Raw genomic sequence first — 13,038 nt, 5'->3', positions numbered from 1 at the left:
TCTCCGCCTGCCACGCCACCCTCCCCCACCCCATCCCCCATCCCCTCCACACAACGTGCACACTTCCTGCTTTCTCAGAGACTGCCAGCAGTGGTTCAGCCAGTTTATCTACTGGGCCTCAGCACCTCAGCATGTAAATTAGGCCCAGAAACTTGAGCTCATTTAAAGCAGTTAGGTGATCTCTTATAATCTCAGCTATATTTGATTTCATTCTCTGGAACCAGTGTTTATTTTACCTTTTCCAGTCCAAAGAGCATCCTCTTTGACTGAGAAGACTAAATCAAAATAAGAGGTTTTGCTTTCTCACTTTCACTCATTAATATTATACCACCCACCTAGTCTTCATTGTTCTTTTTTGCTCTGATGTCATTTCTTTAAAAGGAAGACTCTTTATACTGTCTTCAGTATTTTGTCACAATTCTCAGTTTTCCTAGCCTCTTATTTTGCCTTTAATTTAATACAATATAAATATAAGCATTCGTTTGTATATATAGTTGATCTTTGAACAATGCAGGGGTTAGCGGCACCAGCCCCCCATGCAGTTGAAAATCTGCCTATAACTTCTGACTCCCCCAAAACTTAACTACTAATAGCCTACTATTGACCTGAAGCCTTACTGATAACATAAACAGTCAATTAACACATATTTTGTACGTTATATTATTATATACTGTATTCTTACAATAAAGTAAGCTAGAGAAAAGAAAACATTATTGGGCTCACCTGGTAGTGCAGTGGTTAAGAATCTGCCTGCCAGTGCAGGGGACACAGGTTCGAGCCCTGGTCTGGGAAAATCCCATGTGCCTCAGAGCATCTAAACCCATGCGCCACAACTACTAAGCCCACAAGCCACAACTACTGAAGCCCGCGTGCCACAACTACTGAAGCCCACACACCTAGAGCCTGTGCTCCGCAACAAGAGAGGCCACCGCAACGAGAAGCCCACACACTACAATGAAGGGCAGCCCCCACTCGCCACAACTAGAGAAAGCCCGCGCGCGGCAACAAAGACCCAACGCGGCTAAAAATAAATAACTAAAACAAACAATAAAAGACATTATTAAGAAAATCACAAGGAAAAGAAAACACATTTACAGTACTGTACTGTTTTCATACCGTTAAGTTTACATAGTCTGTTTACAAGTGAATCATCTGTCAGTATCTACAACAATATTGTCTTATACGATACAAAACACTGTAGCTGTTACACGTATTACTAACACTAGACATCAAAAATGAAGAGCTAATGTGGAAAAGAAATTCATATTTATTTCCAGGTATAATGATTCATGTATGGATAACAAAGAAGCAGCAATACGATCCCTGCACGGTAGCCTAGCCTATACACAAATGAATAAATCATTATAAAATGTGTATGGCATACAGTATTATGGTCATATTCATAATGCAGTACTGGAAATATTGCTACATTTAGAAAAAACCACTTACTTGTGATGCCAGGATGATACAAAGTTTCTCCAATTACAAGAAAGAGAGGCATACTGTATGGTAATGTAATTCTTTGGAAGCAAAGTTATAAAACAGGAAGGAAACTAACAGATTGTTAACTTTGTATTAAATATCACTCACCTTGTGCTTGTGTAAGGACAGACTCACCACCTCAAGACCAGTCTTGCACACAGTGTTCTACGTGATGAACACTTAGGTGATAACGATGGTGATGACACAAAAACGTCTCATACAGTTCTTGCTGGTCAGTTATTACATTTTCACACGAAGACACCCACACATACATCCCCGACAGATAAGTTTATGACATGATTATTTACTCTTCATTAAGTGCAAGTCTTCACGTTGAGTAGGCTGAGGAGGAGGAGGAAGAGGAGGGGTCGGTTTTGCTGTCCTAGGGGTGGCCGAGGTGGAAGGGGAGTCAGCAGAGGCAGGCACACTCGGTGGAACTTTACGGAAATATATCATAATTTGTCTGACATTTTTGCCTTTTCATTTCTCAAAAAAAAATTTCTATATAGTACTGATCCTTCTTTTACTGTTTGCTTTAGTTTCAGAGCCTGTATCATAGAAGAATAACTGGAACCCTTCTGCCAGACTGTCTGATGTCACTATGTTTTCTGGAGCTACTTCTGTGTCTTCTTCTTCATTGCCTGGCACTGGTTCAAAAGCACTCAACTCCACCAGGTTATCTTCTGTTAATTCCTCTGGTGTGGTGTCTATTAGCTCTTGAATTTCTCCAAGATCCATATCTTGAAACCTCTCAAACCAACCTCCCCAACTTCTTCTTCTTCTTTTTTTTTTTTGCTATATCCACAATCTCTTTCATGATTTCCTTGATTGGCTCTGTTGTAAATCCTGTGAAGTCATGTACAACATCTAGACACAGTTTTTGCCAGCAGGAATTTTTGTTTTGGGCTTGATGGCTTTCACGGCTTTTTCTATAACAAAAATGTCATCTTCAATGGTGTAATCCTTACAGACTTTCATGATGTTCTTTCTCTCTATTGGGGCTCTCTTTCATAGTGCTGACAATCCTTTCCATAGAGAACCATGTGTAATGAGCCTTAAAGGGCCTTATTATCCCCTGATCTAGAGGATGAATTAGAGACATTGTGTCTGGGGGCAAGTAGACCACTTCAGTGCCTTCAGTGTTGGATTCATGGGGTTCTGGGTGGTCAGGGGCATTGTCCAATATCAAAAGAACTTTAAAAGGCTTTCCCTTACTGGCAAGGTACTTCCTGACTTCAGGAACAAAGTGTCGATGAAACGAGTCCAGAAAAAGGGCTCTCCTTGTCCAGCCCTTCTTGCTGTACCACCAAAAGACTGGCAAGCTGGTGTTTATCTTTTTCCTTCAAGGTTTGAGAATTAGCAGCTTTACAGATGAGGGTCGTCCTGATCATGCACTTGACGGCATTTGCAAAAAACAGTAGAGTTAGTCTATTTCTTTCTGCCTTAAATTCTGGTGCTCACTTCTCTTCCTTACTAATAAATGTCCTTTATGGCAATTTTTCTAGGATAGGGCACTTTCATCTGCATTAAAAACCTGTCCAGGCAGATATCCTTTCTCCTCAAAGATTTTCTCAATGGCTTCTGGGAACTCATCTGTTGCCTCCTGGTCAGCAGAAGCCCCTTCTCCTATTATCTTGACATTTTTTTAAGCCAAACCTCTTTCTAAAATTATCAAACCATCCTTTGCTGACATTAAATTCTCCAGCTTTAGATCTTTTACCTTCCTTTTGCTTTAAGTTGTCATATAACAACTTCACTTTTTCTCAAGTCATATTAAAATCTATAAGCATGCCTTTCTTATAGCAAGCCTGCACCCAGATAAAAGCTGCATTTTCAATGAGATAAAAAGTGCAATATTCCAGGGAGATCAGCTCAGTGCTTTGTGACCACCTAGAGGGGTGGGGTAGGGAGGGTGGGAGGGAGGGAGACTCATGAGAGAGGAGATATAGGGATATATGTACATGTATAGCTGATTCACTTTGATATAAAGCAGAAACTAACACACCATTGTAAAGCAATTATACTCCAATAAGATGTTAAAAAAATGCAATATTCAATATTTCTCAAAAAGAGCAAGGTTTTTGCGACTGCTGACCTAGCTGCAATGATGACTTTATGAATTTCCCTTTCTTCTTTCTTTTTTTCTTTTTTCTAATAGTCCTTATATTGCATTCATTTATCTTGAAATGGTGGGCAATTGCAGCTGCAGACCTCAATCTATGGTACATATCAAGCAGTTCAACTCTTTCTTGTCATGTCATGACTTTTCTCTGCTTCTGGGGAGCCCTTCCAGCATCACTAGTGGCACTTCGTATGGGCCCACGGGTGTTTTTCAAGGTTTACAGTATTGTGCTAAATATGATGAAAAATACATGTGATCTGCAAGAGGTCACCTTTTACTGTGATAAGCAGTACTGGAGATATGAACTGCCCAGGGGGAGATGATTAGTGTCACGTTTTAAGTGGATACTCACGATGCTTGAGCTCACTGCAAGAGCAACAGGAGGTGGCTACAAAATTATTACAGTTGTACAGTATGCACGAGAGTTAATTTTATGCAGTTATGATTTAATACTGCATCTTTATGTTTGTTTACATTTCTCTAGAAAGTGAATGATGCCATATATGGTTTGTAAGTATGTGCATAAGTTTTTATAAATTTTAGCTTTTTATAATATATTTGACTATTTTATGGTAGTAAATGATAAAATAGATCACCATCTACATTTATTTTAGGCATTCATGACCTACTTAATTTTAAAAGAATTTTTTTTAGATACTTCTAGGATACATGGTTCATCTGTAAGTTTTTTCAAACTGTTGCAAATCTCTAAAAAATTTTCCAATATATTCATTGAAAAAAAATTCGTGTATAAGTGGATCCATGCAGTTGAAACCCATGTTATTCAAAGGCCAACTGTACTCTGTTTTTTTGTGTGTTATGCGGGCCTCTCCCGCTGCGGAGCGCAGGCTCAGCAGCCACGGCTCACGGGCCCAGTCGCTCCGCGGCATGCGGGATCCTCCCGAGCCGGGGCACGAACCCGTGTCCCTTGCATCGGCAGGAGGACTCTCAACCACTGCACCACCAGGGAAGCCCAAGGCCAACTGTACTCTGAATGAGCACTTTGCTAGATGCTAGGAACACAGGGGTAAGCAAGATAGAGAAACGTTCTCATGAAGCTGACAGTCTAATGAAGAAGACAGAATTTAAGCAAACAGTTATACGTATGAAAAGTGTTAGGAAAAGAGCTTATAAGATACAAATTAAACCTTATTTAAAAGTTCAGGGCTTCCCTGGTGGCGCAGTGGTTGAGAGTCCGCCTGCTGATGCAGGGGACGTGGGTTCGTGCCCCGGTCCGGGAAGATCCCACGTGCCGCGGAGCGGCTGGGCCCGTGAGCCATGGCCGCTGCGCCTGCGCATCCGTAGCCTGTGCTCCGCAACGGGAGAGGCCACAACAGTGAGAGGCCCGCGTACCGAAAAAAAAAAAAGTTCAGAAAAGTCTGCCTAGAAAAAGAGACATTTAAAAAAGATATATTACCAATATTACATAAATGCCTTCAAAAAAGACAGGAGGAAATACTTCCAAACTCATTGTATGAGGCCAGCATCATCCTGACGCTCCAGACAGATATTACAAGAAAAGAAAACAGCAGCCTAAATACATTATGCAGATAGATGCAGAAATCATTAACAAAATATTAGTAAAAGGAATCCAATGATAGATATATAAAAATGATAATAAATCACGACTAAGGTGGATTTATTCACATCATAGCATAAAGGGGAAAATAATATGTTATCTCAATAGATGCAGAAAACCAATTAAAAATCGAATACCAATTCACAATAAAAATTCTCAGCAAACTAAGAATAAAAGTAAACTTCCTCAACCTAATAAAGACATCCATGAAAAACCTCATATTTAATATGAAAGATTGAAAACTCTTCTGCCATGATTGGGAACAAAGCAAAGATATCTGCTCTCACCACTTCTATTTAACATTGTAATCAGGTCCTACTCTGTGCAATAAAGAAAGGAAAAGGAAAAGAACCCACAGAGACTGGAAAGAAAGAAGTAAAACTGCCTCTGATTTGCATATGACATGATTTTGCATGTAGAGGATTCTCAGCAATCTACAAAAAAACTATGAGAAATAATAAGTGAATTTAGCAAAGTCTCAGGATATAAGAGGAATATACAAAAAGGAATTATATTTCTATGTTCTTGCAATGAAAAGTTGGTAAAGAAAATAAATTTTAAAAATAACGCTGTTTAGGGCTTCCCTGGTGGCGCAGTGGTTAGGAACCTGCCTGCCAATGCAGGGGACACAGGTTCGAGCCCTGGTCTGGGAAGATCCCACATGCCGTGGAGCAACTAAGCCCGCGCACCACAACTACTGAGCCTGCGTGCCACAACTACTGAAGCCTGCACTCCTAGAGCCCGTGCTCCACAATGAGAGAAGCCACCGTAATGAGAAGCCCACGCACCGCAACGAAGAGTAGCGAATGCTTGCCACAACTAGAGAAAGCCCTTGTGCAGCAATGAAGACCCAATGCAGCCAAAAATAAAATAAAGTTAAATAAAATTAAATTTAAAAACTTTGAAAAAAATAACGCTATTTAAAATAGTAGCACAAAACATGAAATATATAGATAAATTTAATAAAATGTGTAAGATCTGTATATTAAACACTATAAAGTATTGCTGAGAGACATTAAAGAAGACCTAAGAAAAAATTTACTATGTTCATGGATTGGAAGAGTCAATATTGCAAAGATAACAATTCCCCCCAAATTGATCTACAGATTCTTCATATCTCAATCAAATTCTTTTTTTTTTGTAGTGAATTAATAACTTTATTTTAGGTAGAATTAATTCTTTACAGTTTTGAATCTGAACCTGGAATACAATACAGTATGCCTCTTCTTTCATTCAGGTCCCCTAATACTTCCTTCCTTAGGTAATTTCTAGAGAAAAATCCCCAAACAAAATCTGACCAAACCGAAATTGGAAAAAAAAAAATCAATTGTAATATCACAATAAGCCACAGTCGAAAATCAACCACAAACTTAGAAATACTTTTCAATGGATATGTCAATCAAATTCTTGTTAGGCTTTTTTTTGTGTGTAGAAATTGACATTTATTCTAAAAGTTATATGGAAATTCAAGGGACCTCTAATGACCAAAACAATCTGGAAAATGCAAAAGTTGAAAGGCATACACTACCTTTCTGTAAAGATAAAGTAATCAAGACTAAAGTTCAACAAATAGATCAATGGAACAAAATAGAGAATCCAGAAATACACCCACACTTATATAATCAACTGATTTCTTTTACAAAGGAATCAAAACAATTAAGTGGGAAAGGTGAAGTCTTTCAAAGAGTGGTGCTGGAACAAACAACTAGCTATCCATATGGAAAAAAACAAAACAAAACCCTGACCTCAACTTCAAACCACACACAAAAATTAATTCAAGGTGGATTATATACCTAAGCATAAAAGCTAAATTTCTAATGCTTTTAGAAGAAAATGTAGAGTAATACTGTTACAAACTTAGTGTAGGCAAAGATTTTTTTAGAGCAGACCCAGAAGGCCTAACCATAAAAGAAAAAATCGATTTTTAAAACTTCTGCTCAATAAAAGACTCCACTAAGGAAATAAATAAACAAGTCAAAGAATGGGAGAGAGATCTGCAATACACATATCTCACTTGCATCCAGAGTATATAAAGAACTGCTGCTCAATGATTAAAATAAGCAACCCACTAAAAAATGGGCAAAGGACCCAGATAGACATTTTTCCAAAGAAGACACACAGATGGCCAACAGAGAGATGAAAAGATGTGCAACATTGCTAATCATTTCAGAAATGCAAGTAAAAACCACAATGAGATATCAGCTCACAACTGTCAGAATGGCTATCATCAAAAAGACAACAAAAATGTGGAGAAAAGGGAAACTTTGTGCACTATTGGTGGTTTTGTATATTGGTACAGCCACTATAGAAAACACTATGGAGGTTCCTCAAAAAAAAAAAAAAAATAGAACTACCATATGATTCATCAATTTCACTTCTGGGTATTTACCCAAAGAAAACAAAAACACTATTTCAAAAACATAGATGGGCTTCCCTGGTGGCGCAGTGGTTGAGAATCCGCCTGCCGATGCAGGAGACACGGGTTCATGCCCTGGTCCAGGAAGATCCCACATGCCGCAGAGCGGCTGGGCCCGTGAGCCATGGCCGCTGAGCCTGTGCGTCCGGAGCCTGTGCTCCGCAACGGGAGAGGCCACAGCAGTGAGAGGCCCGCATAACGCAAAAAAAAAAACAAAAAACAAAAACAAAACAACAACAACAAAAAAACATAGATGCATACCAATGTTCATTGCAGCATTATTTACAATATCCAAGATATGGAAGCAACCTAAGTGTCTATTGATAGATGAATGGATAAAGAAGATGTGGTGTAGATATATAATGGAATATTAGCCACAAAAAAGAACTCTTGCCATTTGCAACAACATTGATAATCTAGGGGGTATTATGCTAAGTGAAATAAGTCAGACAAAGTGAGATCTACATGATCTCACTTATATGTGGAATCTACAAAAAAAAACCCAAAACAAACAAGCAAATAAAACAAAATGAAAACAGTCTCAAAAGACACAGAGAACAAATGGGTCATTGCCAGGAAGGTGGGGGGACAAAATAGGTGAAGTGGATTAAGAGGTACAAACCTCCAGTTATAAAATAAACAAGCCACAGGGATGTAACATACAGCATAAGGAATATGGTCAATAATACTGTAACAACTTTGTAAGGGATCAGATGGATATTAGACTTATAATGGTGATTACTTCATAACTTATGCAAATGTCAAATCATTATGTAGTACTCCTGAAACTAACATAACATTGTATGTCAACTATATTAAAAAAAAAAAAAAAAGACAAGTGGTGGCAAGAATCTGGAGAAATGGCAACCCTCATATATTACTGGTGGGAATGTAAAATGGTACAGCCATTTTGGCAGGCAGGCAGGTAGGCAGGCAGTTCCTCAAAAAGTTGAACATAGAATTACCATATGATCCAGCATCCCACTACTAGGTATATACCCAAGAGAAGTGAAAGCATATTTTCACATAAAAACTTCTACACAAATGTTTGCAGCAGTATTACTCATAATAGCCAAAAAAGTAGAAACAACCCAAATGTCTGTCAATGGATGAGTAGATAAATCTCCATTGAATATCCATATAATGAAATATTATTTGGCCATAAAAAAGAAATATGGTATGGATATGATACATTCTACAACATGGACGAACCTTGAAAACATTATTCTAAGTGAAAGAAACCAGACAAAGAAGCCCACATATTGTATGGCTCCATCTACATGAAATGTCCAGAATAGGCAAATCCATAGAGACAGAAAGTAGACTAGTGGTTGCCTAGGGCTGGAAGTGGGAGGGTGAGTAGTGGAAAGAGTAGGGGTATTTAGTAATTAGAGTTACTGCTGAGTATTTTTTGTGTGGAGGGGGCGGTAGAGAGTGGGTGATAAAAATGTTCTAAAAATGATTGTGGTGGGAATTCCCTGGTGGTCCAGGGGTTAGGGCTCTCGGCTTCCACTGCAGGGGGCACGGGTTCGATCCCTTGGGGGAACTAAGATCCCACATGCCACATGGTGCGGCCATAAATAAATACAAATTATCTTAAAAAATCTAATCCTTTAAAAAAATAAAATAGAGTGAAGTAAGTTAGAAAGAGAAAAACAAATATCGTATATTAATGCATATGTGTGGAACCTAGAAAAATGGTACAGATGAATCGGTTTGCAGGGCAGAAATAGACACACAGATGTAGAGAACAAACATGGACACCAGGGGGGAAAGTGGTGGGTGGTGGTGGTGGTAGTGGGATGAATTGAGCAATTGGGATAGACATATATACACTAATATGTATAAAATGGATAACTAATAAGAACCCGCTGTATAAAAACATAAATAAAAATTTAAAAAATTAAATAAAATAGATTGTGGTAATAGTTGCACAACTCTGTGAATATACTAAAAACCACTGAATTGCAAGCTTTAAGTAAGTGAACTGTATGTCATGTGAATTATATCTCAATCAAGCTACTGTTAAAAAAGTATTTTAAAGAACGGTTTATACAATCTTTTGCTTGAATTTTCTGTTCATTTCCTTCATTCAATTTTCTACTGAGTTTTTATTATTTTTATTATTGGGTTTTAGAAACTCCATATGTAAGGAAATTAGCCCTTCACCTGTGATATACGTTGCAAATATTTCTCCTTCTTTGTTGTTAATCTTTTATCCTTATTTATAGGATTTTTTTGTCAAGCAGATTTTTCATCCCTTTTATCTAATGAAATATATCAATCTTTTCTTTTATGGCTTTGATGTTCTCAGTCATATTAAGAAAGGCTTTGCTTTCTGTCAAACTATAAAAACACTTTCCTGTGGTTTCTTTGAGTATGTTTATGGTTTCATTTTTTTTTTTTTACACTGAAATTTTTGATCCATCTGGAATTTATTTTCATGTAAGGTGTGAGGAAGGAATCCCTTTATTTTTAAAAGATGGCTACCAGTTATGCTCATTGATTTAAAATGTCCTCCCTCCCCCAACGCAGGTTAACTCCATTTTCATATTTGGGTCAATTTCTAGGCTTCTCATTCCGGTCCATTGATTTTTACTTATCTGTTGATGTTCCAGTAATGAAAGTGTGTATAGTATGGTGATGAAGAGCAGGTACACTGGAGCCAGAGTACCTGAGTTTAAATTCAACCTCTGCCACTTATTAACTCTGTGAGCTTAAGCAAGTTAATCTCAATGAGCTGTTGTGAGGATTAAATGAATTATTACAGTGAAAGTGCTTAAAACAGTACCTGGCACAGAGTGTTTTGTTTTAGCAATTATTAGTAGAATTATTATAGCCTTATAATAATTTCTAATATCTGGAAGAGCTACTACTCTATTATTTCTTTTCTTTCTCTTGAATTGTATTTTATTTATTTATTTTATTTTTAAAATTTTTTTGTGGTACACGGGCCTCTCACTGTTGTGGCCTCTCCTGTTGCAGAGCATGGGCTCCGGACGTGCAGGCTCGGTGGCCATGGCTCACGGGCCCAGCTGCTCTGCGGCATGTGGGATCTTCCCGGACCAGGGCACGAACCCGTGTCCCCTGCATCGGCAGGCAGATTCTCAACCACTGCGCCACCAGGGAAGCCCAATTTTATTTATTTTTTTATACAGCAGGTTCTTGTCATCAATTTTATACACATCAGTGTATACATGTCAATACCAATCGCCGAATACATCACACCATCCCCCCGCCGAGTCCCCCGCCACGTTCCTCCCTTGGTACCCATATGTTTGTTCTCTACACCTCTGTCTCAGTTTCTGCCCTGCAAACCTGTTCATCTGTACCATTTTTCTAGGTTCCACATATATGCATTAATATATGATATTTGTTTTTCTCTTTCTGACTTACTTCACTTTGTATGACAGTCTCTAGATCCATCCACGTCTCAACAAATGACACAATTTCATTCCTTTTTATGGCTGAGTAATATTCCATTGTATATATGTCCCACATCTTCTTTATCCATTCACCTGTTGATGGGCATTTAGGATGCTTCCATGACCTGGCTATTGTAAACAGTGCTTCAATGAACACTGGCGTGCATGTGTCTTCTTTTTTTTTTTTAAACATCTTTATTGGAGTATAATTGCTTAACAATGGTGTCTTACTTTCTGCTTTATAACAAAGTGAATCAGTTATACATTTACATATGTTCCCATATCTCTTCCCTCTTGCGTCTCCCTCCCTCCCACCTTCTCTATCCCACTCCTCTAGATGGTCACATAGCACGGAGCTGATCTCCCTGTGCTATGCGGCAGCTTCCCACTAGCTGTCTATTTTACGTTTGGTAGTGGATATATATCCATGCCACTCTCTCACGTTGTCACAGCTTCCCCTTCCCCTTCCCCATATCCTCAAGTCCATTCTCTAGTAGGTCTGTGTCTTTATTCCCATCTTGCCCCTAGGTTCTTCATGACACCTTTTTTTTTTTTCTTAGATTCCATATATATGTCTTAGCATATGGTATTTGTTTTTCTCTTTCTGATTTACTTCACTCTGTATGACAGACTCTAGGTCCATCCACCTCACTACAAATAATCAATTTCATTTCTTTTTATGGCTAAGTAATATTCCATTGTATATATGTGCCACATCTTCTTTATCCATTCATCTGTTGATGGACACTTAGGTTGCTTCCATGTCCTGCCTACTGTAAATAGAGCTGCAATGAACATTGTGGTACAATGTTCTTTTTCATTTATGGTTTTCTCAGGGTATATGCCCAGTAGTGGGATTGCTGGGTCATATGGTAGTTCCATTTGTAGTTTTTTAAGGAACCTCCATACTGTTCCCTTAGTGGTTGTATCAATTTACATTCCCACCAACAGTGCAAGAGGGTTCCCTTTTCTCCACAACCTCTCCAGCATTTATTGTTTGTAGATTTTTTGATGATGGCCATTCTGACCGCTGTCAGATGATATCTCATTGTAGTTTTGATTTGCATTTCTCTAATAATTAATGATGTTGAGCATTCTTTCATGTGTTTGTTGGCAATCTGTGTATCTTCTTTGGAGAAATGTCTATTTAGGTCTTCTGCCCATTTTTGGATTGGGTTTGTTTTTTGGATTGTTTGTTTTTTTGATATTGAGCTGCATGAGCTGCTTGCAAATTTTGGAGGTTAAGCTTTGTCAGTTGCTTCATTTGCAAATATTTTCTCCCATTCTGAGGGTTGTCTTTTTGTCTTGTTTATGGTTTCCTTTGCTGTGCAAAAGCTTTTAAGTTTGATTAGGTCTCATTTGTTTATTTTTGATTTTATTTCCATTTCTCTAGGAGGTGGGTCAAAAAGGATCTTGCTGTGATTTATGTCATAGTGTTCTGCCTATGTTTTCCTCTAAGAGTTTGATAGTTTAGGTCTTTAATCCATTTTGAGTTTATTTTTGTGTTTAGGTCTTTAATCCAGTTTGGTCTTTAATCCATTTTGAGTTTATTTTTGTGTATGGTGTTAGGGAGTGTTCTAATTTCATACTTTTACATGTACCTGTCCAGTTTTCCCAGCACCACTTATTGAAGAGGCTGTCTTTTCTCCACTGTATATTCTTGCCTCCTTTATCAAAGATAAGGTGACCATATGTGCGTGTGTTTATCTCTGGGCTTTCTATCTTGTTTCATTGATCTATGTTTCTGTTTTTGTGCCAGTACCATATTGTCTTGATTACTGTAGCTTTGTAGTATAGTCTGAAGTCAGGGAGCCTGATTCCTCCAGCTCCGTTTTTTTCCCTCAAGACTGCTTTGGCTATTCAGGGTCTTTTGTGTCTCCATACAAATTTTAAGGTTTTTTGTTCTAGTTCCATAAAAAATGCCATTGGTAATTTGATAGGGATTGCATTGAATCTGTAGATTGCTTTGGGTAGTAGAGTCATTTTCATAATGTTGATTCTTCCAATCCTAGAA

At 38.1% G+C, this 13,038-nt stretch overlaps 1 protein-coding gene across 3 annotated transcripts in view; it reads right to left on the bottom strand.

The window, feature by feature from the left end:
• The window catches only part of CSTPP1 (centriolar satellite-associated tubulin polyglutamylase complex regulator 1), a 201,408-nt gene that overhangs the window by 63,386 nt on the left and 124,984 nt on the right, over positions 1 to 13,038 (bottom strand). The window lies entirely within an intron of this gene.

The sequence above is a fragment of the Kogia breviceps genome, chromosome 7, assembly GCF_026419965.1.
Source record: "Kogia breviceps isolate mKogBre1 chromosome 7, mKogBre1 haplotype 1, whole genome shotgun sequence".
NCBI classification, from domain to species: Eukaryota; Metazoa; Chordata; class Mammalia; order Artiodactyla; family Physeteridae; genus Kogia; species Kogia breviceps.
This window is presented reverse-complemented; position numbering and strand designations above follow the sequence as displayed.